Source organism: Anomaloglossus baeobatrachus, chromosome 6, assembly GCF_048569485.1.
Source record: "Anomaloglossus baeobatrachus isolate aAnoBae1 chromosome 6, aAnoBae1.hap1, whole genome shotgun sequence".
Lineage (NCBI taxonomy): Eukaryota > Metazoa > Chordata > Amphibia > Anura > Aromobatidae > Anomaloglossus > Anomaloglossus baeobatrachus.
Window position 1 is genome coordinate 363,314,975 of NC_134358.1, and position 27,823 is coordinate 363,342,797.

Below are 27,823 nucleotides of genomic sequence, written 5' to 3' on the forward strand. Positions count from 1 at the left end.
ACGAACTCAGATTTTACAAAACAAAAACAACAAAGTTCGGGTTTGGAGTTTGGGTGCTATAAAGCATGCAAACCACTCACGCGAGTAAAGGCCCCGTTACACGCAACGACGTATCTAACGATATATCGCCGGAGTCACGGATTCCGTGACGCACATCCGGCATCGTTAGCGACGTTGTGACACCAACGAGCAGCCATTAACTATGGAAAATACTCACCAAATCGTCCATTGTTGACACGTCATTCATTTTCAAAAAATCGTTGATTGTTGAGGACGCAGGTTGTTTGTCGTTCCCGAGGCAGCACACATCGCTATGTGTGACACCTCGGGAACAACGAACTACAGCTTGCCTGCGGCCGCCGCCAGCGAGGAAGGAATGAGGTTGCCGGGATGTTACGGCCACTCATCTCCGCCCCTCCGCTTTTATTGGGCGGCCGCTTAGTGATGCCGCTATGACGCCGCGCGAACTGCCCCCTTAGAAAGGAGGCGGTCCGCTGGCCACAGCGACGTCGCTAGGCAGGTAAGTCCGTGTGAAGGCTCCTAACAATACTGTGCCACCACACCAGGGCAATTCGGGATGAGCCGGGTAGAGTCCCGGGACTGTCGCATCTAATGGATGTGGCAATTCCGGGCGGCTGCTGGCTGATATTTTTAGGCTGGGGGGCTCCCCATAACGTGAGGCTCCCCATCCTGAGAATACAAGCCTTCAGCCGTGTGGCTTTACTTTGGCTGGTATCAAAATTGTGGGGGACCGCACGTCGTTTTTTTTTTAATTATTTATTTATTTATTTTACTGCACAATATAGACCCGCCCACCGGTGGCTGTGATTGGTTGCAGTGAGACAGCTGTCATTCAGTGTGGGGGCGTGTATGACTGCAACCAATCATAGGCACCGGTGGGCGGGGAAAGCAGGGAATACGAGACGGAATAATGAGCAGCCGGCATGTTCAACAGAGAAGCCGCCAGAGCAGTGTGACAGCTGTGCAACACCGCCCCCGTGAACGGTCAGTGATCGGTGAGTATGAGACAGGGGGGGAGACAGGGAGAGACAGACAGACAAAGAGAGAGACAGAGAGAGAGAGACCCACCGACAGTGAGAGATAGACCGAGAAAGAGAGACCGACAGACAGAGAGAGACAGAGAGAGATACAGAGAGACCGACAGAGAAAGGCTGGTTTCTGCCCAACAGGATCCTGTCTATCAGCATGCCAACGTTCACATGCGTTTGCGTGCGGTATAGTCAGGATCCAGTGACAATCAGTATTTGGACGCACCTCAAAAACGCTACAAGTAGCGTTTTTGAAAAATGTTAAAATGCTGCAACTCGCTGGATCCTCACTATACTGCACGCAAATGCATGTCAACGCATGTTGACGCACGTCCATTGCAAATGCATTGAAATTAAATCGTATTTGCACTGGATTTGCTTTTGCAGCAAAAATGCTTTCAGGACGCATGTTAAAAAAACATAGTGTGAAAGTAGCCTTACATATGTCCAGTAGATCCTGCAGTTGACAGCCATATAGACGTGGACACATTTTTATCACGGCCATTTTGCACTGCAAATTTAGGCTAAAACTGTGATTGAACTGGGCAACAGCTAGAGTATTTATATCTTTTTATGCCATGACGAGGGATGCTTGTATGACAGCTACAGTATTTCTGATGTCAGCCTAGTGTTTCACCTTAATTAGTGATAACTGTCAGCAATGTGAAAGTGCTAAGAAGACGATGCCCCGGTAATGGTGATCAGAGGAGGCTGAACTGCGCACACCGCCTCTTTTAAAGCTGACGTACCTGTATCATTTTTGAAGCAGAGAACGCTTAAGAAAATGCTGAATCTGGCGTTATTCCATTCTCGGTGGGTGCCCGTTGAAAGCAGGGTGCTGCTGGTTTGGAGTAAGTTGCACTGGAAGCTCTGAGGCACGGACATTCTAATCCCTGGTGAGCCAGCGGAAGAGTGAGAATCTGTTGCCAGTTACATTCTGTGGTTTTGCTGGTTATGTGCCATATGACGTTAATTCTTTGAGGATCCAATAAAGTCTTAATATTGTGATTCACTCACCCTGTGTTTTCTGAGTAGTGTTCCACCCACGGTTAAGCAGGTCGGGCGTTCAGTTGGGATGAACCCTGGGCCATGCTGTCTTTCTAAAGGCGGCTGGGCCAGCGGATGAGAGTACCAGCTAACCCCCGTGTCTCCACAATTGGTGGCAGCAGTGGGATACTACTCAGCCTGGTTTATCCAGGGGAGCTGCAGAGGACTGGTGTTCGCGGACACCGTCCAGGGCTCAACAACCAGGGAGGCACAGGAGCATACCCAGCAGGCCATAGGGGAGGCATTCAGGTTTCAGACGCTGCCAAGTCCAACCCCACCAGCTCAGCCATGGGACAAGGACCGGAGAGGAGTTACGACTGCAGCAGTAAATGGATGCTACAGGATCTGTGCCAGATGTAAAAGAACACTGACACTCGGTCGAACTTGATCTGGAAATTGGTCCATTGGGAGACCCAGAATGATGCAGAGGATGATGAGGACACCGCCGATGTGGTATCAGAGGATGTAAACCGTGTGTCTCATCCTAGATCCAGTGACAGTCTGGAAACAAACCAAACCCAAGCAGACCAAGTCAAGGAATTGTTGACTGCATTGGGGCCTGAAGCTTCAATGGAAGAGTGGGCTACTGTTCTGCAGTTTGTGTTGGGCTTTCCAATTTCCTTACCACCAGCACCTACCTCCAGGATAGACTACCACCAAGGAAGTCATCTTCGGTACAGGAACGTGCCAATGTTTAATGATTCCAGCACTGAGATAGATGAACACTTGCAAAACTTTGAGGTGCTAATACATATGCACCAGGTGCCCACAGCTGAGTGGTCCAAATACCTGTGAACAAGCTTGCCTGTCCGGGCCCAGGAGGCGGTCGATCACTTGGGCCTCAGGACTGCCTGGACAACGGAATTATTAAGGACACTTTATTGGCCCTTTTCACCATAACCCCCAAGAGACATCGCACTAAGTTCCGGACTATGTTTCGCCAGGGTGTCTCGTACGTCGAATTTGGCAGTCAACTCCGACGACACTGTAACCGCTGGCTTGATGGTCAGGCTGCCCACTCCGTTGCTGCCCTCCAGGATGTGATGGTGCTCGAACAGCTGCTGGAGAAGATAAACCCGGAAATCTGAGAATGGGTAACTGACAGGAAGCCCGATACCCCAGAGCAAGCAGCGCGATTGGCTGACAAATTTACAGCCAACCAACCCAGCTGGAGGCACGCTAGGCCCACCGATCCCAGGATATTCCTCAACCATGGATCCAAACAACCTCCAGACTCCTGTGCTGGACTAACTCATTACACCACAGAAGCCCCAACAAGACAAAGGTTTACCAACAGGGCCAATTGTGGAGACACGGGGGTCAGTGGGTGCTCTCGTCTGCTGGCCCGGCCGCCTTTAGAAAGACAGCATGGCCCAGGGCTCATCTCAACTGAACGCCCGACCTCCTTAACCATGGGCGGAACACTACTCAGACAACACAGGGTGAGGGAATCACAATATTAACCCTAGAACGCACAAGCAATTCAATCTACCATAGAAAACAAATGACCTAGCAGGCCTGCGAGGCCCCAGGTATGCGTTCTAGGGTTAATTAAGACTTTATTGGATCCCATAACAATCAACGGCACATAGAACATAACCAGCAAAACACACAAATGTTTCAGGCAACAGAGTCTCACCCTTCCACTGGCTCACCAGGGATTTAGAATGTCCATGCCTCAGAGCTTCCAGGGCTACTTACTCCAATCCAGCAGCACCCCGCTTTCGGCAGGCACCCACTGAGAATGGAATAACGCTAGATTTAGGAAGCTGGCTGAGGTCTGCAAACAAAGTCTGTAGTCAGGTGACTGGATTGTCCCAACCTGGGTTTCTTCCTTAAGTAGTCTCTGGTATGATGATATGATATAAACCTTAAAGCCAGAGTCGAAATCCCTAGACTGCGGTTACGGTCTCCAATCGGAATCGAAGTCCCTAGAATGAAGCCATGTAGCCAAGTGATCCTCTAGTCAGAGCCAAAGTCCCTAGACCGAGTCCACAAGGCATCCCGGTTCTGAACCCCTAGCCAGCTCCTAAGAGCTTAGACTGGATCATGCAACATCCATCAACCCTGGTGACTCCAAGAAGTCCCTTTTTATAGCCAGAGTCTTCCCTTAGGACATACTGTGCCCTTATCGGATTGGTTGTACAAGGTTGCTTCTCTTATTGGATGAATTTCAAGCTGCATGGATAATGTTCATTTAAATGATGTGGACAGAAAGACTGAGAATATTTACATGTAGTCTGCAGTCCACAAACTGACAATGGCCACTTAGGCAATTTACATTAGACTAGCAAGCATGAGTTAACACATGTAAGAAATTTAACCCAAAACACACATTGAAAAAGTCTGTCGTCACACCAATGACTTGTCTAACTCACGGCACTGTTATACGTGTGGGCGCCTTGGTCACATGGCCAAAGAGTGTCTTCAAAGTCGGGGCCCCATGCCTGGAGCCCGTCTGCCAGTCCAACCAGTCAACATATGCCGAGATGAATCAACGAGACCTGAGGAATGCTACTCCTGAAAAACATTAATAGCTGAGGAAGTGGTTTACCCAGTCCACACCCTACGGCAGGTCGGACACCGTACACCAGCCAACCTCAATCGCCACATCCAGACAGTCAAGGTCAGTGATACACAGGCTCAGGGAGTTCGAGACACTGGATCTTCCATCACCCTGGTCAGCCCAGATATTGTTCCCACAGAACATCATTTACCTGGCCGCCAAGTGACCATCTCCCTTACTGGGGGCCAGCGCTCGAACATCCCTCTGGCACGAGTGCAATAGGACTGGGGAACTGACCAAGGAGAGGTTGAAGTGGGGCTCATAGATGGCCACCCCACCCCTGTTATTTTGGGAAATTACCTAGAATAAGGACTATCCAGCCAGTTTGTCACCGCCATCACCCGCATCCAAGCCAATCACTATCCTGGTGCAGGTCTTTCTACCAACTCATCCAAGGAGAACCCTCCTCCTCAATCTTCAGCCTCCTCCTCAGAGCCAACGAATGTGAGTACCTCAGATCCAACTGTGGCCATTGACTGGTGGGAGATAGATCGTAAGGAATTCAGAGAAGCCCAACTGACAGACCCCACCCAACAGCTTATCCGTAGTGGGCCACCCATCCTGGGGGAGGAAATCAGGGGGAGGTATATAGATGGCAAAAAGGCCTCTTATATTGGGAAAAGCCTGCATCCTGCCTGGACCCGTGTACATCAGCTTGTGGTACCCCAGCAATACCGACTCCAAATATTCAGTTTAGCTCACGATGCTCCTGCAGCTGGGCACATGGGGGTCAAAAAGACCTGGGCCCACCTGTTGCGTAGTTTTTTCTGGCCAAAGGTCACTCAAGAAGTGCAAAAATACAGAGCCTCTTGAGCCCAGTGTGTCAACGCCTATGTTGTGCCACACTCCAACCCATGCCCTTGATAGGAGAACCGTCCCAGAGAGTTGCCATTGATATAGTAGGCCCCTTAGCGATCCCCAGCCGCAGTGGAAAAAGATTCATCCTCGCCCTATGAATACTTTGACACCCGCTACCCAGAAGCCGTTGCCTTATCCTCCATAGATGCAGAGCACGTGGCTCAAGCTCTACTGGACATCTTTAGCTGGGTAGGATTTCCACAGGAAGTATTGACTGACCATTGGGCACAGTTCCAGAGTGAACTGATTCAGACCCTGTGGGAGAAACATGGAGTCCGCCCCATGCGCACCACTCCCTACCATCCTGAAACAAATGGATTGTGTGAATGCTTCAACGGAATGCTTAAGCAGCTCATTAACCATTATGTAGAGTCCAAGGGGGGGTGACTGGGAGAAAATCCTGCAGCAGCTCCTTTTTGCTTACTGGGAAGTGCCGCAGGACTCCACTGGGTTCTCCCTGTAACGCCTGCCTGGATCCACAGACTCAGATGGGCTGTAAAGGGGAGGCTAGAGTGAAGCCACTCACCAAGTAGGACCCCCAGAACCCTGAAACCCTTTAACCCCTATACAGGGATTTGGAATTACACAGGACCATGGAGATTACTACTTGTGGAAGGCTGCAGTCCGATGAGAGTAGTAGTCAGGCAGGGTCAAACCAGGAATTGCGGAACAGGGACAGAATCGGCAGGCAGTGACGTAGTCAGCAAACGTAGCAGAGGTCAGATCCAGGTCGGGCAGCAAGGTAGAAAAACAGTAGGCAGAAGATTAGTCAAAAACACGCAGAAGTCAACACAGGAATCACCAACAGAATAGGACGTAACAGGAGCCAGGAAAATCAGAACTATATCTGGCAGTAATCATGTGACAGGAGGGGAAATAAGAAGGGTGTGGTGTCTTCCCATTGGCTGTAGCTGAACGCTGGCAACTTCAGCTGGAAGACACATGCCACCCACAGTCAGCCAGCGGTACTGCAGATCCCAAGCTAACCCAGCCCAGTGGATGATCGGAGCCTGCGCCCAGTGGTGCCGCTGGCATCGACTTCTCTCCCATCACCAGCACCATCCACGGCAGGAACACGGCGTCGCCTGGCGATCAGAGCAGAAGTCGCTGGAGCAGATTCCGGCGGTGACGTAACACTCCCCCTTCGATCTGCTGTATGGCCGAAAGGTAAGATGGCCCCTAGAGCTGGTATGGGAGAGTTGGGAGGGCACCTTCCCCACAGAAGAGGTTCCCATACTGGACTATGTTCAAAAGTTTAGGGAAAGGATGAGGCACCTCATTGCGTTATCCCACGGGAATTTAGAAGTGGCTCAGGAAAGGCAAAAACCGCACTGCCCGACCCCGAGAATTTGCTTGTGGACAGAAGGTCCTAGTAATAGTACCGGTACGGAAAAACAAGCTGCAAGCTATGTGGGCGGGTCCATTCACCATTACCAAGAAATGTGGCAATACTGACTACACCGTGGCCCTGGGTCGAGCAGGTGTTCGTGAGCGTACCTACCACATCAACAGGCTAAATGCTTGAGGAACGAGAGGTCACCAATTTAGCAGTTTGTTGTCCAGAGTTAGATGACCCAGAGTTGGACCAGATCCCAGACCTATTAGTGGAATCCAAAAGGGATATGGGGGTAAAAGATGTATCACTGGGGAAACAGCTTTGTCCATCACAGAAGCGACAGATATCAGACATACTCGAAATATGAATCCCTGTTCACGAGTCAGCCTAGTAGAACCCCCCTGGTCCAGCATCATGTCAACACAGCGGTAGCCACCCCACTAAGTCAACCAGCCTACCGGGTGACCCCTTCTGTGTTGGCAATTGTCACGCTCCCCGGGTCCTCGGCTCCCCTCCCCGGGTCCTCTGCTCCGCTCCCCGGGTCCTCAGCTCCGCTCCCCGGCTCACCTGCCATGCTCCCCGCTCTCCAACCTCCGGTGCCCGTCCTTCCCAGGCCCCCTGGTCTCCGCTCCCGGCGCCCGACGGCTTCCCAGGTCCTGGCCGGCTCCCCTGCGTCCTCCTCTCAGCTTCCTTCCCTGGCTTCTGGCACCCGGGCCGCGCGCATGCGCATTAGGGCGCGCGCGCGGTCACTGACCCTTTCTTAAAGGGCCAGTGTCAAATTACAGGAAATGATGCACATAGGTACAGGGTATATAGGGGGTTAATGTCCAAGGGAGCGGGGCCTGTTCTTCGTGTTTTCCCAAGCTAGGAGTCAGGTCTCCTTGTGTTTTGTGAGATACTTACCTCTCTATCTTCTAGAGCCGATCCTGCATCGCCATCCGGTCCTGCGGTACCTCGAACCCCGAACGCTGCCCATCTGCCATCCTGACAGTCCGTACCATCTCGGATCCCTGCGGTGACCCGTCATCTCGCTCCAACGGTTCCGGACCCCGCCTGACACCATCACGGCTTCCGAACCTGAGCTCCGTCACCCGGACCACCATCAGTGACCTCGTGGTCCCAGGGACTTCTCCATTTTCTCCCAGTGCACGGACTGTCCTGCTACCTACAGTGCTCCGGCTACCGGACTCCTTTCCCTCATCCGGGAGTTCGGCCCAGTGGATCCACCTCCAGGGTCTACCCGTCCATCTGGCCCTAACAGTAAGAACAGGCCATGGATCCCGCCGAAGCACTAGCGGCCTTGCATGAGGAACTCCAACGCCAGCGTGAAGTTCAGACCCGCATGCTGAACTTTATGACTTCCGTGGACACCCGCCTGACCACGCTACAAGCGGCAGTCACGTCTTCAACATCCCGAGCCTCCACTAGTCAAGCCACGACCCCCGCTCCCGTGGCTGCCTCTTCGGATGCTTCCAGACTGCGTTTGGCCTCACCACCCCGGTACGCCGGAGATCCCAAGACCTGCAGGGGGTTTATAAACCAATGCTCCCTCCATTTCACGCAGCTGCCACATCTGTTTGCCTCCGACCAAGCCAAGGTCGCCTTCATCATGTCTCACCTAGAGGGCGAGGCACTGGCGTGGATGAACCCCTTGTGGGAGAAGGAGGAACCTATGACCAAGAACCTCCAGGAGTTCCTGCAGGCCTTTCGCAGCACCTTTGACGAACCCGGACGCGCCTCCGCGTCTGCGTCATCACTTCTCCGGTTACGTCAGGGAACACTGACGGTGGGTCAATACGCCATCCGTTTCCGCACCTTGGCTTCAGAACTCGGGTGGAATAACGAGGCCCTAACCGCCGCCTTCTGGGAAGGACTATCGGGTCGAATCAAAGATGAGCTGGCTGGACGTGATGTACCGTCCACCCTGGACGCCCTGATTACCCTAGCGACTCGAGTGGACATACGCTTTCAGGAGCGGTCCAAAGAGGTATCCCGTGAGAGACGTCCGGTACGGCATTCCTCTCCTCCACGGAAGCCCGCCGTACTCCAGTCAACGGCCTCTGGTGTCTCCGTCCATGAGCCCATGCAGATCGACCGTGTGCGACAGTCTGAACAACGTCGAGCAGAGCGGCTCGCCAAGGGTCTCTGCTTTTACTGCGGAGAGGGCACACACCTGCTACGCGCCTGTCCAGAGAGGCCGGGAAACTCCAAAGCCTAGGGTTGGTAGGAGAGGCCACCCTAGGTGCTGGGACTCTCTCAGACCCAGTTACATGGACTGTGCAAGTAACAACGGGAGAGACGCGGTTTACGGCTGAGGCGTACCTCGATTCTGGGGCAGCAGGCAATTTCATCCAGCAGGCCACGGTGGACAAGTACCAGGTGCCTGTTACTCCACTCGACAAGCCCCTCGTGATTGCCTCTGTGGATGGGAGACCTCTCTCTGACACCATCTCCTGGATCACCAAGCCGCTTGAACTGCGTATCGGTGCTCTGCACACCGAGAACATCGCTCTCTACGTCCTCCCACATATGTCACATCAAATTCTGCTGGGTCTTCCCTGGTTGCGGACACACGAGCCTTCAGTCAGCTGGGGCACTGGCGATATTACTCGATGGGGGCCTTCTTGCCATGAGAGGTGTCTGAAGACCATACAACCCATCCGGCGACCTCCGGTTCCCGAGTCCCTACCGGGACTGCCCTCAGCCTATTGGTCCTTCGTGGACGTCTTTGACAAGAAGGAGTCCGAAGTACTTCCACCACATCGTCCTTACGATTGTGCCATTGACCTGCTCCCGGGAACTACACCACCTCGAGGACGGATATATCCACTGTCTCCAGCCGAAACAAGGGCCATGTCTACGTACATCACAGAGAGCCTGGCTAAGGGATTCATCCGGAGATCCTCCTCTCCTGCTGGAGCAGGCTTCTTCTTCGTAAAGAAGAAAGAGGGTGACCTACGCCCATGTATAGACTACCGGGGATTGAACCTGATCACCGTGAAAAACAAGTACCCCCTGCCGCTCATCCCCGAATTGTTTGATCGGCTCAGAGGAGCTCGTGTGTTCACCAAGTTGGATCTTCGGGGTGCCTACAACCTGGTCCGTATCCGCTCAGGGGATGAATGGAAGACCGCGTTCAACACTCGCGATGGGCACTATGAATACTGCGTGATGCCCTTCGGCCTGTGTAACGCACCAGCTGTCTTCCAAGAATTAGTGAACGATGTGTTTCGGGACCTTCTCTACGTCTGTGTGGTGGTATATCTGGACGACATCCTTGTCTTCTCTCCGGACCTCCAGACCCACCGAGAGAACGTGCAACTGGTTCTACAACGACTGAGAGAGAATCGTCTGTACGCCAAGTACGAGAAGTGCGTCTTCGAACAGTCTTCTCTCCCCTTCCTGGGGTACCTCATCACCGATACCGGACTGCAGATGGATCCCAAGAAGGTCTCCTCCATTCTCAACTGGCCTCCTCCTTCTGGACTGAAGGCAATCCAACGCTTTCTGGGATTCGCTAACTATTACCGCCAGTTCATTCCTCACTTCTCGGCTCTGACTGCTCCTCTCTCCGCCTTGACCAAGAAGGGGGCTAATCCAAAGGACTGGTCACCTGCGGCCGACGCCGCGTTTGGCGCTCTAAAGCGAGCCTTTGCCTCCTCTCCTGTACTCCACCGTCCAGAGTTAAACCGCCAGTTCACCTTGGAGGTGGATGCCTCCTCTTCGGGAGCCGGAGCAGTGCACATGCAGAAGTCCTCCTCCGGGAAGATGGTGACGTGCGGTTTCTTCTCCAAGAGCTTCTCCGCGCCTGAACGCAATTACACCATCGGTGACCGAGAGCTATTGGCGGTCAAACTGGCTCTGGAGGAATGGCGCTATCTTCTGGAAGGAGCAGTGTACCCTGTCATTGTTTACACGGACCACAAAAACCTGGAATACCTGCGGACTGCTCAGCGACTGAACCCACGGCAAGCCAGGTGGTCCTTGTTCTTTGCCCGGTTCGACTTCCAGCTTCATTTCCGACCCGCAAACAAGAATGTACGCGCTGATGCCTTGTCTAGGTCTTTCGTGCCCATGGAACAGGAGGAAGAGACATCTCAACCCATCATCTGTCCAAGCAAGATTATTCCGGTGACTCCTGTCACCCTGGCCCAGATACCGCCCGGGAAGACCTATGTCTCTGAGACTGACAGGCAAAAAGTGTTACACTGGGGCCATGCCTCGAAAACAGCCGGTCATGCAGGTCAGAAGAAAACATGGAGCGCTATTGTACGTCATTACTGGTGGCCATCCCTGCGCACGGACGTCGCCTCTTTTGTCTCTGCCTGCTCCTCCTGTGCCAGGAACAAGACACCCAAACACCTGCCATACGGCCGTCTTCTGCCTCTGCCCATACCCTCAGTTCCCTGGCAACACATAGCGATGGACTTTATTACGGACTTGCCATTGTCCTCCGGACACACAGTCATATGGGTCGTGGTGGATCGATTCTCTAAAATGGCCCATTTCGTTCCTATGGCTGGATTGCCCTCTGCTCAGGAACTCGCGGACGCCTATATACATCACATCTTCCGCTTGCATGGCTTTCCATCACACATCGTGTCCGACAGAGGAACTCAGTTCACCTCCCGCTTGTGGAGGGCTCTCTGCAAACATCTGGGAGTGACTCTAGACTTTTCATCTGCCTACCATCCTCAGTCTAATGGCCAAGTGGAGAAGGTCAATCAGATATTGACCTCTTTCTTACGTCACTACGTGAACGCCCATCATGACGATTGGTCCACGCTTCTTCCTTGGGCAGAATTCTCCCATAATCACCACGTCAGTGAGTCCTCCTCCAGTTCTCCCTTCCATGTCGTCTACGGACTTCAGCCGTCTGTCCCATTGCCTGTATCCTCGTCCTCGGACATCCCTGCTGCAGATGCAGTACTCCGTGACTTTACTACCATTTGGGACTCAGTTAAGGCGTCCCTTGCACGGGCAACCCTGCGGATGAAGAGACACGTGGACAAGAGACACCTAGATCCTCCGTGTTTCTCTCCGGGAGATCTCGTCTGGCTTGCTTCCAAGTACATCCGACTGAAGATACCATCCTACAAGCTGGGACCTCGCTACATCGGGCCGTTTAAAGTCCTCGGCAAGATCAATGAGGTTTCCTACAAACTACAGCTCCCGGCCACAATGAGAATACCCAACTCCTTCCACGTCTCTCTGCTCAAGCCGGTTGTCCTTGGTCCCTTCTCTGCTGCCGCCAGCCCGGCTCCTCCTCCTATTGCTGAGGACGACATCTATGCGGTAAGAGATATCATGGCCATGAAGACCGTACGTGGTCGGCAGTTCTTCCTGGTGGACTGGGAGGGGTATGGTCCTGAGGATAGGTCCTGGGAGCCCAGGGAGAACGTGGGCACTCCTCTGATCCGTGCCTTCATGTACCGGTTGCGGGGAGGGGGGCGTGGGGGGGAGGGTACTGTCACGCTCCCCGGGTCCTCGGCTCCCCTCCCCGGGTCCTCTGCTCCGCTCCCCGGGTCCTCAGCTCCGCTCCCCGGCTCACCTGCCATGCTCCCCGCTCTCCAACCTCCGGTGCCCGTCCTTCCCAGGCCCCCTGGTCTCCGCTCCCGGCGCCCGACGGCTTCCCAGGTCCTGGCCGGCTCCCCTGCGTCCTCCTCTCAGCTTCCTTCCCTGGCTTCTGGCACCCGGGCCGCGCGCATGCGCATTAGGGCGCGCGCGCGGTCACTGACCCTTTCTTAAAGGGCCAGTGTCAAATTACAGGAAATGATGCACATAGGTACAGGGTATATAGGGGGTTAATGTCCAAGGGAGCGGGGCCTGTTCTTCGTGTTTTCCCAAGCTAGGAGTCAGGTCTCCTTGTGTTTTGTGAGATACTTACCTCTCTATCTTCTAGAGCCGATCCTGCATCGCCATCCGGTCCTGCGGTACCTCGAACCCCGAACGCTGCCCATCTGCCATCCTGACAGTCCGTACCATCTCAGATCCCTGCGGTGACCCGTCATCTCGCTCCAACGGTTCCGGACCCCGCCTGACACCATCACGGCTTCCGAACCTGAGCTCCGTCACCCGGACCACCATCAGTGACCTCGTGGTCCCAGGGACTTCTCCATTTTCTCCCAGTGCACGGACTGTCCTGCTACCTACAGTGCTCCGGCTACCGGACTCCTTTCCCTCATCCGGGAGTTCGGCCCAGTGGATCCACCTCCAGGGTCTACCCGTCCATCTGGCCCTAACAGCAATGATGAAGGCCGAGGTGGATGACATGTTAAATATGGGAGTCATAGTTCCCTCCCATAGCCCATGGGCTGCCAGTGTTGTGTTGGTGCCAAAGAAGGACAAGAGTACTCGTTTCTGTGTGGACTATAGATGACTCAATGAGGTCACGATTACAGATACTTACCCCATGCCCCGGGGGGATGAACTACTAGATAGGTTTGGGGGATCTCGGTTTATATCTACCCTTGATTTGAGCAAGGGATACTGGCAGATCCCACTCACAAAAGAGACTCAAGAGAAATCTGCCTTCATAACCCCTTTTGGCCTATTTGAGTTTACCAGCATGCCTTTTGGGATGAAGGATGCCCCGGCTACCTTCCAGAGGATGGTAGACCATTTACTGCAGCGATGCCAGGGGTATGCCCAGGCCTATTTGGATGACATCGATATCTTCAGCGACACTTGGGAAGAGAATCTTCAGCACGTGTGCCAGGTGCTGCAGAGGGTAGCCAAAGCCCAGCTTACCATCCAACTTGACAAATGCCAAATCGGGATGGCCAAAGTGCTATACCTGGGACATCGGGTGGGAAGTGCGTGCATTCGTCCCAAACCTGCAAAAGTAGAAGCCATTACCCAGTGGCCGCGCCCAGTCAACCAAAAATACATCCGCGCCTTCCTACGAACTGCAAACTATTATCGAAAGTTTATCCCCAATTACAGTACCGTAGCAAAACTGCTCACTGACCTCACAACCAAAAGATATGCCCGTAACCTTATCTGGACCCCAGAATGTGAAACTGCGTTCCACCAGTTGAAAGACCAGCTGGCCCAGAGCCCAGTCCTGACTGCTCCTGACTACCGTCGCAGGTTCATCATCCAAACAGATGCATCGGACAAAGGACTAGGAGCTGTACTTAGCCAAGTGGGGGATAACGGTGAGGAACATCTGATAGCTTACCTCTCCCAGCAACTGTTGGACCGAGAGAGGGCTTACGCCACCATAGAAAAAGAATGCCGGGCCATAGTCTGGGCTCTGAAAAAATTGCAGCCCTACCTCAATGGCAATGAGTTCACAGTTTATTACTGACCACAATCCATTGAGTTGGCTAAATCACACTGCCAGGGACAACGGACGCTTGCTCAGATGGAGTCTGGCGTTACAATCCTACAATTTTTCCATCTCCCATAAACAGGGCAAGAAACATGGAAACGTGGATGGGCTTTCCCGACAGGTGGAGTGTACAGATAAATCAATGATTCGAACTTCACAATGTTAATTATTTTTTGGTAAAAAAATGATGTGAAGTCCCCCCCCAGTTTTCTTATTCAGTACAGGAACAGCAGCAGCTGCGTACTGCAACCCTCAGCTGTCTGCTGTACCTTGGCTGGTTAAGAAAAATAGAGGGGACCCCTCGCTTTTTGTTTTTTAAATTGTTTGATTTTTTTTTTTTTTTTTTTTTAAAATGACGTGGGGTCCCCCCTCAGTTTTCTAAAACCAGCCAAGGTACAGCAGACAACTGGGGGGCTGATATATTAGAGTTGAAAAGGCCATGGTAATTTGGCCCTTTCCAGCCTAACAATAGTAGTCCGCAGTCACCCCATAAGGGATGCATTAATTAGATGCGCCAATTCAGGCACTGGACCCGGCCTGGTGCGGTAGAAATTCGGGGTAATGCGGGAGTTAATGGCAGCCCACAGCTGCCACTAAGTCCTAGATTAGTGATGGCAAGCATCTATGTTAAGTAAATAAACACAAATACCAAAAAAATTCTTTATTTGAAATAAAAGACAAAAGAGTTACCCTCTTTCACCACTATATTAACCCGAAAATACCCTTGCAGGTCTGACGTAATCCATACGAGGTCCCACGACGCTTCCAGCACTACTACATCTGAAGCTTACAACAGCGAGCACCATAGAACATGACTGCCCACTGTGAGCTCCCTGCAGTGACTGAAGTGAGCTGCGCGATCAGTGGTGACGTCACTCAGGTTAGCCGCTGCCACAGCTGGAGTCCTCCACCTGTGCAGCAAATCACTCGAGTGACTGAAGTGAGCAGCGCAATCAGAATGACGTCACTCAGATGATGTGCGATCACAGGTGGAGGATTCCAGCTGTGGCTGCACCTTACCTAAGGGGTACTTTGCACGCTGCGACATCGCAAGCCGATGCTGCGATGCCGAGCGCGATAGTCCAAGCCCCCGTCGCAGCTGCGATATCCTTGTGATAGCTGCCGTAGCGAACATTATCGCTACGGCAGCTTCACATGGACTCACCTGTCCTGGGACGTCGCTCTGGCCGGCGACCCGCCTCCTTATTAAGGGGGCGGGTCGTACGGCTTCACTGCGACGTCACACGGCAGGCGGCCAATAGGACATCCCGCACACCTTCTCCCTTCCGCATATCCTACGGGAGCCGCGGTGACGCCGGTAGGAGATGTTGTTCCTCGCTCCTGCGGCTTCACACACAGCGATGTGTGCTGCTGCTGGAGCGAGGAACAACATCGGACTATCGCGTCAGCATAATTATGGATTACGCCGACGCTGCACCGATAATACGATTACGACGCTTTTGCGCTCGTTAATCGTATCATCTAGGCTTTACACACTACGATGTCGCCTGCGATGCCGGATGTGCGTCACTTTCAATTTGACCCCACCGACATCACACCTGCGATGTTGTAGTGTGCAAAGTACCCCTTAGTGTCGTCACCACTGATCGCGTGGGTCACTTCAATCACTGCGTGGAGGTCACAGTCATGTTCTATGGCCGCTCGCTGTGACTGAGATGTAGCAGAGCTGAATCGCCGTGGGAACTCGTGTTGATTACGTCGGACCTCCAGGTGTCTATTGGGGGTTAATAAACGGTTGAAAGAGGGTGCTTTTTTGTCTTATATTTCAAATAATGAAACTTTCACTTACAGATTAGTGATAGGGGTGTCTTACAGATGCCTTCCATCACTAATCTAGGACTTAGTGGCTGCTGTAGACTGCCATTAACTCCTTATTACTCCAATTGCCACAGCACTAGGGCAATTGGGAAGAGATGCGTAAAGTTCCGGGATTGTCGCAACTAATGGATGAGGTAAATCCGGGAGCTGCAGGCTGATATTATTAGGCATGGGAATCCCCAGTCTGACAATACCAGCCCCCAGCTATCGGGCTTTATTTGTACTGGTATCATAATATGGGGGATCCTACGCCAATTTTTTAAATGTATTTATTTATTTTACTGTACGATATAGAGCCGCCCACCAGTGTCTGTGATTGGAAGCTTCACACATGCTGTCACTAAGAGTGGGGGCTCATTTGACAGCAAGCAATCACAGACGATGGTGGGCTGGGGAAGCAGTGAATATGTATGAGCCTAAAAGCGGCCCGGGAAGAAGAATGAGAGGCTGCGGGAGCAGTGTGACAGCCGCACTAGTGATCGGTGAGTATGAAGCGCTTGCTCTTACCCCTTTGCGCCAAATTCTAGTCCCCACAAATACCAGCGATCGATCCCCCACCGACCCCGAGTAAACGAGGGATTAATCTGCCAGTCCTCCAAATCGCAGGGACAAAGCGCAAAAATAATTGACATGCTGCATCTTTGTGGTCACCACAAAGATGCAGCCAAAATAAAATGCAACGTCTGCACAGCAAAAATGAAATCTCATACTTTGCTGAGAAAGGAAATGCATGCAGCTTTGGAACCAAAACGGCACCAGAAAAACGCAGCAAAAAACAAATGCGCACAAGGCCTTAGATCAGGGGTGGGCAATTAATTTTCCCATGGGGCCGTATGAGAAATTGGGATTGGTTTAGAGGGCCGGACTAATATAATTACCTCAGTTCTACCCAATATACTACATCACTACACCCCCTCCATATACTACACCTGTAATAAACTACACCACTACACCCCTATATACTACACCTGTATTATACTACACTCCCTCCATATACCTGTAATATACTACACCCCCATATACACCTGTATTATACTACACCACTATATAATACACCTCCGATATACTACATCATTACATCCCTATATACTACACCTGTATTATACTACACTCCCTCCATATACCTGTAATATACTACACCCCCATATACACCTGTATTATACTACACCACTATATAATACACCTCCGATATACTACATCATTACATCCCTATATACTACACCTGTAATATACTACATCACTACACCCCATATACTACACCTGTAATATACTACACCTCCAATATACTACACCTCCAATATACTACACCTCCATATAGCACACCTGTAATTTACTACAACTCCATATAGTACACCTGTAATATACTACATCACTACACCCCATATACTACACCTGTAATATAGTACACCCCAATATAGTACACCTGTAATATACTACACCTCCATATAGCACACCTGTAATATACTACAACTCCATATAGTACACCTGTAATATACTACATCACTACACCCCATATACTACACCTGTAATATAGTACACCCCCATATAGCACACCTGTAATATACTACACCTCCATATAGCACACCTGTAATATACTACACCTCCATATAGCACACCTGTAATATACTACATCACTACACCCCTATATAGCACACCTGTAATATACTACACCTGTAATATACTACATCACTACACCCCTATATACACCTGTAATATACTACATCACTACACCCCTATATACACCTGTAATATACTACACCCCATATAGCACACCTGTAATATACTACACCTCCATATAGCACACCTGTAATATACTACACCTCCATATAGCACACCTGTAATATACTACATCACTACACCCCTATATAGCACACCTGTAATATACTACACCTCCATATAGCACACCTGTAATATACTACATCACTACACCCCTATATAGCACACCTGTAATATACTACACCTCCATATAGCACACCTGTAATATACTACATCACTACACCCCTATATAGCACACCTGTAATATACTACACCTCCATATAGCACACCTGTAATATACTACACCTCCATATAGTACACCTGTAATATACTACATCACTACACCCCATATACTACACCTGTAATATAGTACACCCCCATATAGCACACCTGTAATATACTACACCTCCATATAGCACACCTGTAATATACTACACCTCCATATAGTACACCTGTAATATACTACATCACTACACCCCATATACTACACCTGTAATATAGTACACCCCCATATAGCACACCTGTAATATACTACACCTCCATATAGCACACCTCTAATATACTACACCTCCATATAGCACACCTGTAATATACTACATCACTACACTCCTATATAGCACACCTGTAATATACTACACCTGTAATATACTACATCACTACACCCCTATATAGCACACCTGTAATGTACTACACCTCCATATAGTACACCTGTAATATACTACACCTCCATATAGCACACCTGTAATATACACCTCCATATAGCACACCTGTAATATACTACACCTCCATATAGTACACCTGTAATATACTACACCTCCATAGAGCACACCTGTAATATACACCTCCATATAGCACACCTGTAATATACTACACCTCCATATAGTACACCTGTAATATACTACACCTCCATATAGCACACCTGTAATATACTACACCTCCAGGGGCGTAACGATCGCGGTCGCAGAGGTCGCCACTGCGACCGGGCCCGCAGGGTTATAGGGGCCCGGCAGCCGCTCTGCAGAGACGGCTGCCGGGCCCCTATGTGTAGTGCCGCTGTGTAGTGGCCGACTGCGCGACCGTTAGGGGGCCGGCCTGTGAGTCAGGGGGGCCCAGTGTCTGCAGGGGGCAGAGGGGCCCCTGACCTGGAGCTGTGCTCCTGCACGGCAGACGGAAGCCATCCCTACCAGGACCTGCGATGACGTCACGCCCATGTGACTGTGTGGGAGGAGACACAGGATGCCGGGGAGAAAGCAGCAGAAGATACTTCGAACACATGAGTGGTGATGAGAAAAGAGGGGACATGAGGGGAGGGGCTGCAGGGGGAGTGGGGTATGAGGGCTGCAGACTGTGACAGAAGCATGTGAAGGGTGCAGAGTGTTTGAGCGGGGTAAGTTGGGGTACGGGCAGGGTGAGATATGTGGGTCAGGGTGTGTGTGTGATATGGGGGTGCAGGCTGTATAGGGAGCAGGGTGTGTGACATATGGGGGCAGGGGCATAACTACCGCAGTCGCAGGGGTCAGAAGGAGCTGAGAGGTACTTGTTTTTTTATTTTGCTGGCTGCATGACACATATAGGCCCGGGGAAGCTGCCTGCATGATACATGGAGGCCCTGGTGGGGCTGGCTGGCAGGCTGCATTACACATAGAAGCCCTGGGGGCTGGCTGCATGACACATGGAGGCCCTGGGGGGGCTGGCTGCATGACACATGGAGGCCCTGGGGGGGCTGGCTGCATGACACATGGAGGCCCTGGGGGGGCTGGCTGCATGACACATGGAGGCCCTGGGGGGGCTGGCTGCATGACACATGGAGGCCCTGGGGGGGCTGGCTGCATGACACATGGAGGCCCTGGGGGGGGCTGGCTGCATGACACATGGAGGCCCTGGGGGGGCTGGCTGCATGACACATGGAGGCCCTGGGGGGGGCTGGCTGCATGACACATGGAGGCCCTGGGGGGGCTGGCTGCATGACACATGGAGGCCCTGGGGGGGATGGCTGCATGACACATGGAGGCCCTGGGGGGGCTGGCTGCATGACACATAGAGGCCCTGGGGGGGGGCTGGCTGCATGACGCATAGAGGCCCTGGGGGGGGGCTGGCTGCATGACGCATAGAGGCCCTGGGGGGGCTGTCTGCATGACGCATAGAGGCCCTGGGGGGGCTGGCTGCATGACACATATAGGCCCGGGGGAAGCTGGCTGCATTACACATGGAGGCCCTGGTGGGGCTGGCTGCATGACACCTGGTGGGGCTGGCTGCATGACACATGGAGGCCCTGGTGGGGCTGGCTGCATGACACCTGGTGGGGCTGGCTGCATGACACATGGAGGCCCTGGTGGGACTGGCTGCATAATACATGGAGGCCTGGGGGTGCTGGCTGCATGATACATGGAGGTCTATGGGACTGCATAATAAACATGAAGGACACCTTATACATAGACTATAGCAGCGCATTATACATGGAGGTCTATGGGGCTGCATTATAATACATATAGGACTATGGGGGCTACATTATAATATATGGAGGACTATGGAGGCTACCTTATACATGGTCTGTGGGGGTGCATTATAAAGCATGGGGGACTGTGGTGCAGTATAAAATATGGAGAACTATGGGAAATGCATTATAATACATGGAGGACTATGGGGGTGCATTCTAATATATAAAGGGTTTTGTGGGACCCTTTATACTATATGGAAGGCTATGTGGGGGCCATTATAGTATTTGGAGAACTATATATGAGGGAGGAAAAAGATACAAGTATGGGATGGGAATGTTTTGTGCTGAGGGAAAAGGGCTCTTTCCCATGCTCTGCTATACATCTCTCAGCACCCAGCTTTCCCATGCTCTGCTATACATCTCTCAGCATCCAGCTTTCCCATGCTCTGCTATACACCTCTCAGCACCCAGCTTTCCCATGCTCTGCTATACATCTCTCAGCACCCAGCTTTCCCATGCTCTGCTATACATCTCTCAGCACCCAGCTTTCCCATGCCCTGCTATACATCTCTCAGCACCCAGCTTTCCCATGATCTGCTATACATCTCTCAGCACCCAGCTTTCCCATGCTCTGCTATACATCTCTCAGCACCCAGCTTTCCCATGCTCTGCTATACATCTCTCAGCACCCAGCTTTCCCATGCTCTGCTGTACATCTCTCAGCACCCAGCTTTCCCATGATCTGCTATACATCTCTCAGCACCCAGCTTTCCCATGATCTGCTATACATCTCTCAGCACCCAGCTTTCCCATGCTCTGCTATACATCTCTCAGCACCCAGCTTTCCCATGCTCTGATATGGGAAAGCTGGGTGCTGAGGGAAAGATTTATGACAGAGCATGGGAAAGCAGGGTGCTGATAGAGGGATTTTAGATCATGGGAAACCTGGGTGCTGTGGGTAAAAGCCAAGTGTCAGCATCATTATCCCGTACCCTAAGTGTTGTGTACATGGAGGGGGGCCCCGGTCCAAAGTTTGCACCAGGGCCCATCAAACTCTAGTTACGCCACTGTACACCTCCATATAGCACACCTGTAATATACTACATCACTATACCCACATATACTACACCACTATATACATCTCCATATAGCACACCTGTAATATACTACACCCCCATATGTCACACACCCTGCTCCCCATACAGCCTGCACCCCCATATCACACACACTACACCCCCATATGTCACACACCCTGCCCACATATCTCACCCTGCTTGTACCCCAACTTACCCCTCTCAAACACTCTGCATCCCTTCACATCCTTCTGTCAGTCTGCAGCCCTCATATGCACTCACCCTGCAACTCCATCTTCCCTCATATGCCACTCACCCTGCAACTCCATCTTTCCTCATATGCCACTCACCCTGCAACTCCATCTTCCCTCATATGCACTCACCCTGCAACTCCATCTTCCCTCATATGCCACTCACCCTGCAACTCCATCTTCCCTCATATGCCACTCACCCTGCAACTCCATCTTCCCTCATATGCCACTCACCCTGCAACTCCATCTTCCCTCATATGCACTCACCCTGCAACTCCATCTTCCCTCATATGCACTCACCCTGCAACTCCATCTTCCCTCATATGCCACTCACTCTGCAACTCCATCTTGCCACATATGCACTCACCCTGCAACTCCATCTTCCCTCATATGCCACTCACCCTGCAACTCCATCTTGCCACATATGCCACTCACCCTGCAACTCCATCTTTCCTCATATGCCACTCACCCTGCAACTCCATCTTCCCTCATATGCCACTCACCCTGCAACTCCATCTTCCCTCATATGCCACTCACCCTGCAACTCCATCTTCCCACATATGCCACTCACCCTGCAACTCCATCTTCCCACATATGCCACTCACCCTGCAACTCCATCTTCCCACATATGCCACTCACCCTGCAACTCCATCTTCCCACATATGCCACTCACCCTGCAGCTCCATCTTCCCACATATGCCACTCACCCTGCAACTCCATCTTCCCACATATGCCACTCACCCTGCAGCTCCATCTTCCCACATATGCCACTCACCCTGCAGCTCCATCTTCCCTCATATGCACTCACCCTGCAACTCCATCTTCCCTCATATGCCACTCATCCTGCAGCTCCATCTTCCCACATATGCCACTCATCCTGCAGCTCCATCTTCCCACATATGCCACTCACCCTGCAACTCCATCTTCCCACATATGCCACTCACCCTGCAACTCCATCTTCCCACATATGCACTCACCCTGCAACTCCATCTTCCCTCATATGCCACTCACCCTGCAGCTCCATCTTCCCTCATATGCCACTCACCCTGCAACTCCATCTTCCCTCATATGCCACTCACCCTGCAACTCCATCTTCCCACATATGCCACTCACCCTGCAGCTCCATCTTCCCACATATGCCACTCACCCTGCAGCTCCATCTTCCCTCATATGCCACTCACCCTGCAGCTCCATCTTCCCTCATATGCCACTCACCCTGCAACTCCATCTTCCCACATATGCCACTCACCCTGCAGCTCCATCTTCCCACATATGCCACTCACCCTGCAGCTCCATCTTCCCTCATATGCACTCACCCTGCAACTCCATCTTCCCTCATATGCCACTCACCCTGCAGCTCCATCTTCCCACATATGCCACTCACCCTGCAGCTCCATCTTCCCACATATGCCACTCACCCTGCAACTCCATCTTCCCACATATGCCACTCACCCTGCAACTCCATCTTCCCACATATGCCACTCACCCTGCAACTCCATCTTCCCTCATATGCCACTCACCCTGCAACTCCATCTTCCCTCATATGCCACTCACCCTGCAACTCCATCTTCCCTCATATGCACTCACCCTGCAGCTCCCCTCCCTCTCATGTCCCCTCTTTTCTCATTACCAGTTATCATGTGTCCACATCTCCTTCAGGATTCAGTATCTTTGCTTTCTGCCCCGCATCCCGTGTCTCCTCCCACACAGTCACATGGGCGTGACATCATCGCAGGTCATGCAAGATGAATTATTCCGTCTGCTGTGCTGCTTGTTCTCCTGCCAGGCGGGAACTTTTGAAATGACACACGCAGTGCAGTACTGACAACGTCAGAGCGCGCGCGTGTGTCACTGACAATTAGTGCCGGCAGGGAAGAGAGGAAAGACTCCTGCGTTCCGCTGCCTGCACTGACTGTGCGGACCTGCACAGGATCTCTCCCTGCTCGGCACGCTGCAGCCCGGCTCAACTGCACCGGCTGAAGACGGGCGGGCCAGTCACAGAGAGCAGGCGGGCCGGATGTGGCCCGCGGGCCGCCCCTTGCCCAGGTCTGCCTTAGATGGTCATTTAGAGAAATGGATGCAACACAGAAGAAATACTGATGCAACACAGATCAAACCAACTCCATAAACTTAATGGAGATTTTCTGTCTACAAAATAGATACAAGTAGAACGTGCTGCACTTTTCAGATTTGCCAGTGTGAAAAACCCCATAGAGGAACACTAGCTCTGTATCCTGGATAGGAAAGAATAGATGGAAACCTGATGATAAATGTAGAGCCTCCAGGCAACTGGAATCGCCATACCACAGACATGTGAGCCACTGATGTGAGTGCAGCTCTGGAGCGTGTCACTGATATTAGTGCAGCTCTGGAGCATGTCACTGATATTAGTGCAGCTCTGGAGCGTGTCACTGATATTAGTGCAGCTCTGGAGCATGTCACTGATGTGAGTGCAGCTCTGGAGCATGTCACTGATGTGAGTGCAGCTCTGGAGCATGTCACTGATATTCGTGCAGCTCTGGAGCATGTCACTGATATTAGTGCAGCTCTGGAGCGTGTCACTGATATTAGTGCAGCTCTGGAGCATGTCACTGATGTGAGTGCAGCTCTGGAGCATGTCACTGATATTAGTGCAGCTCTGGAGCGTGTCACTGATATTAGTGCAGCTCTGGAGCATGTCACTGATGTGAGTGCAGCTCTGGAGCATGTCACTGATGTGAGTGCAGCTCTGGAGCGTGTCACTGATGTGAGTGCAGCTCTGGAGCACGTCACTGATGTGAGTGCAGCTCTGGAGTGTGTCACTGATGTGAGTGCAGCTCTGGAGTGTGTCACTGATGTAGGTGCAGCTCTGGAATGTGTCACTGATGTGAGTGCAGCTCTGGAATGTGTCACTGATGTGAATGCAGCTCTGGAGCCTGTCACTGATGTGAGTGCAGCTCTGGAATATGTCACTTATGTGAGTATGTGAGTGCAGCTATGGAGCGTGTCACTGATGTGAGTGCAGCTATGGAGTGTGTCACTGATGTGAGTGCAGCTCTGGAGCATGTCACTGATGTGAATGCAGCTCTGGAGCGTGTCACTGATGTGAATGCAGCTCTGGAGTGTGTCACTGATGTGAGTGCAGCACTGGAGCGTGTCACTGAAGTGAGTGCAGCTCTGGAATGTGTGATTGATGTGAGTGCAGCACTGGAGCGTGTCACTGATGTGAGTGCAGCTCTGGAATGGGTGATTGATGTGAGTGCAGCTCTGGAGTGTGTCACTGATGTGAGTGCAGCACTGGTGCGTGTCACTGATGTGAGTGCAGCTCTGGAATGTGTCACTGATGTGAGTGCAGCTCTTTAATGTGTCACTGATGTGAGTGCAGCTCTGGAGTGTGTCACTGATGTGAGTGCAGCTCTGGAGCGTGTCACTGATGTGAGTGTGTGAGTGCAGCTCTGGAGCGTGTCACTGATGTGAGTGCAGCTCTGGAGAATGTCACTGATGTGATTGTGTGAATGCAGCTCTAGAGCGTGTCACTGATGTGAGTGTTGCTCTGGAGCGTGTCATTCATGTGAGTGCAGTGCTGGAGCTTGTCATTGATGTGAGTGCAGCTCTGGAGCGTGTCATTGATGTGAGTGCAGCTCTGGAGCGTGTCATTGACGTGAGTGCAGCTCTGGATTGTGTCATTGATGTGAGTGCAGCTCTAGAGCGTGTCACTGATGTGAGTGTTGCTCTGGAGCGTGTCATTGATGTGAGTGTTGCTCTGGAGCCAGCTCACCTCTCCTCACGGCTCTTCTCCTCTGACCTTGTGTTCTCCTTGCCCGGAGCTGAGCAGCCGAGCTGTAATGTACAGAATACAGCACAGTATTCCGGGAATCGCAATGTCATGTAGTGACACACCCACCGGGATGCGCCCGAGTGACAGGAAACACGGCCACCACCAACAAACTGTACACGGGAGCCCCGCCCCCAGCCGGCTCACTGTATGACGTTAGCAGGCAGCATGTTGTTCCTTCTGCGAGGTGACAGAGGAGGTGTCAGCTGTGCCCGGCCATCACGGCGCTCACGTACGTGCCTCACCGGGGCAAGTCACTATTAGTCATGTACTGAGGGCACTCCCAGCCCAGTACAGACACTGATACTCACCGCCGTAGTGTGGACTCCCAGCCCAGTACAGACACTGATGGTCACCGCCGTAGTGTGGACTCCCAGCCCAGTACAGACACTGATGCTCACCGCCGTAGTGTGGACTCCCAGCCCAGTACAGACACTGATGCTCACCGCCGTAGTGTGGACTCCCAGCCCAGTACAGACACTGATGCTCACCGCCGTAGTGTGGACTCCCAGCCCAGTACAGACACTGATGCTCACCGCCGTAGTGTAGACTCCCAGCCCAGTACAGACACTGATACTCACCGCCGTAGTGTAGACTCCCAGCCCAGTACAGACACTGATGCTCACCGCCGTAGTGTGGACTCCCAGCCCAGTACAGACACTGATGCTCACCGCCGTAGTGTGGACTCCCAGCCCAGTACAGACACTGATACTCACCGCCGTAGTGTAGACTCCCAGCCCAGTACAGACACTGATGCTCACCGCCGTAGTGTAGACTCCCAGCCCAGTACAGACACTGATACTCACCGCCGTAGTGTAGACTCCCAGCCCAGTACAGACACTGATGCTCACCGCCGTAGTGTAGACTCCCAGCCCAGTACAGACACTGATACTCACCGCCGTAGTGTGCACTCCCAGCCCAGTACAGACACTGATGGTCACCGCCGTAGTGTAGACTCCCAGCCCAGTACAGACACTGATGCTCACCGCCGTAGTGTGGACTCCCAGCCCAGTACAGACACTGATGGTCACCGCCGTAGTGTAGACTCCCAGCCCAGTACAGACACTGATGCTCACCGCCGTAGTGTGGACTCCCAGCCCAGTACAGACACTGATACTCACCGCCGTAGTGTGGACTCCCAGCCCAGTACAGACACTGATGGTCACCGCCGTAGTGTAGACTCCCAGCCCAGTACAGACACTGATGCTCACCGCCGTAGTGTGGACTCCCAGCCCAGTACAGACACTGATGGTCACCGCCGTAGTGTGGACTCCCAGCCCAGTGCAGACACTGATGCTCACCGCCGTAGTGTGGACTCCCAGCCCAGTACAGACACTGATGCTCACCGCCGTAGTGTAGACTCCCAGCCCAGTACAGACACTGATGCTCACCGCCGTAGTGTGGACTCCCAGCCCAGTACAGACACTGATGCTCACCGCCGTAGTGTAGACTCCCAGCCCAGTACAGACACTGATACTCACCGCCGTAGTGTGCACTCCCAGCCCAGTACAGACACTGATGGTCACCGCCGTAGTGTAGACTCCCAGCCCAGTACAGACACTGATGCTCACCGCCGTAGTGTGGACTCCCAGCCCAGTACAGACACTGATGGTCACCGCCGTAGTGTAGACTCCCAGCCCAGTACAGACACTGATGCTCACCGCCGTAGTGTGGACTCCCAGCCCAGTACAGACACTGATACTCACCGCCGTAGTGTGGACTCCCAGCCCAGTACAGACACTGATGGTCACCGCCGTAGTGTAGACTCCCAGCCCAGTACAGACACTGATGCTCACCGCCGTAGTGTGGACTCCCAGCCCAGTACAGACACTGATGGTCACCGCCGTAGTGTGGACTCCCAGCCCAGTGCAGACACTGATGCTCACCGCCGTAGTGTGGACTCCCAGCCCAGTACAGACACTGATACTCACCGCCGTAGTGTGGACTCCCAGCCCAGTACAGACACTGATGGTCACCGCCGTAGTGTGGACTCCCAGCCCAGTACAGACACTGATGCTCACCGCCGTAGTGTAGACTCCCAGCCCAGTACAGACACTGATGCTCACCGCCGTAGTGTAGACTCCCAGCCCAGTACAGACACTGATACTCACCGCCGTAGTGTGGACTCCCAGCCCAGTACAGACACTGATACTCACCGCCGTAGTGTGGACTCCCAGCCCAGTACAGACACTGATACTCACCGCCGTAGTGTGGACTCCCAGCCCAGTACAGACACTGATACTCACCGCCGTAGTGTGGACTCCCAGCCCAGTACAGACACTGATGGTCACCGCCGTAGTGTAGACTCCCAGCCCAGTACAGACACTGATACTCACCGCCGTAGTGTAGACTCCCAGCCCAGTACAGACACTGATGGTCACCGCCGTAGTGTAGACTCCCAGCCCAGTACAGACACTGATACTCACCGCCGTAGTGTGGACTCCCAGCCCAGTACAGACACT

The 27,823-nt window shown here is 52.5% G+C and overlaps 1 protein-coding gene across 2 annotated transcripts in view; it reads right to left on the bottom strand.

The window, feature by feature from the left end:
• The window catches only part of UPP1 (uridine phosphorylase 1), a 178,422-nt gene extending 152,675 nt beyond the window's left edge, over positions 1-25,747 (bottom strand). Inside the window, exon 1 of one of the 2 annotated variants that reach the window (XM_075316557.1) lies at positions 25,673-25,747. The gene's annotated coding sequence lies outside the window, so the exon portion shown is untranslated. Of the gene's footprint in view, positions 1-25,304; positions 25,590-25,672 lie in introns of those variants that run through there. The other variant, XM_075316560.1, reaches the window with a different exon arrangement.
• Positions 25,748-27,823: the final 2,076 nt, after the last annotated feature.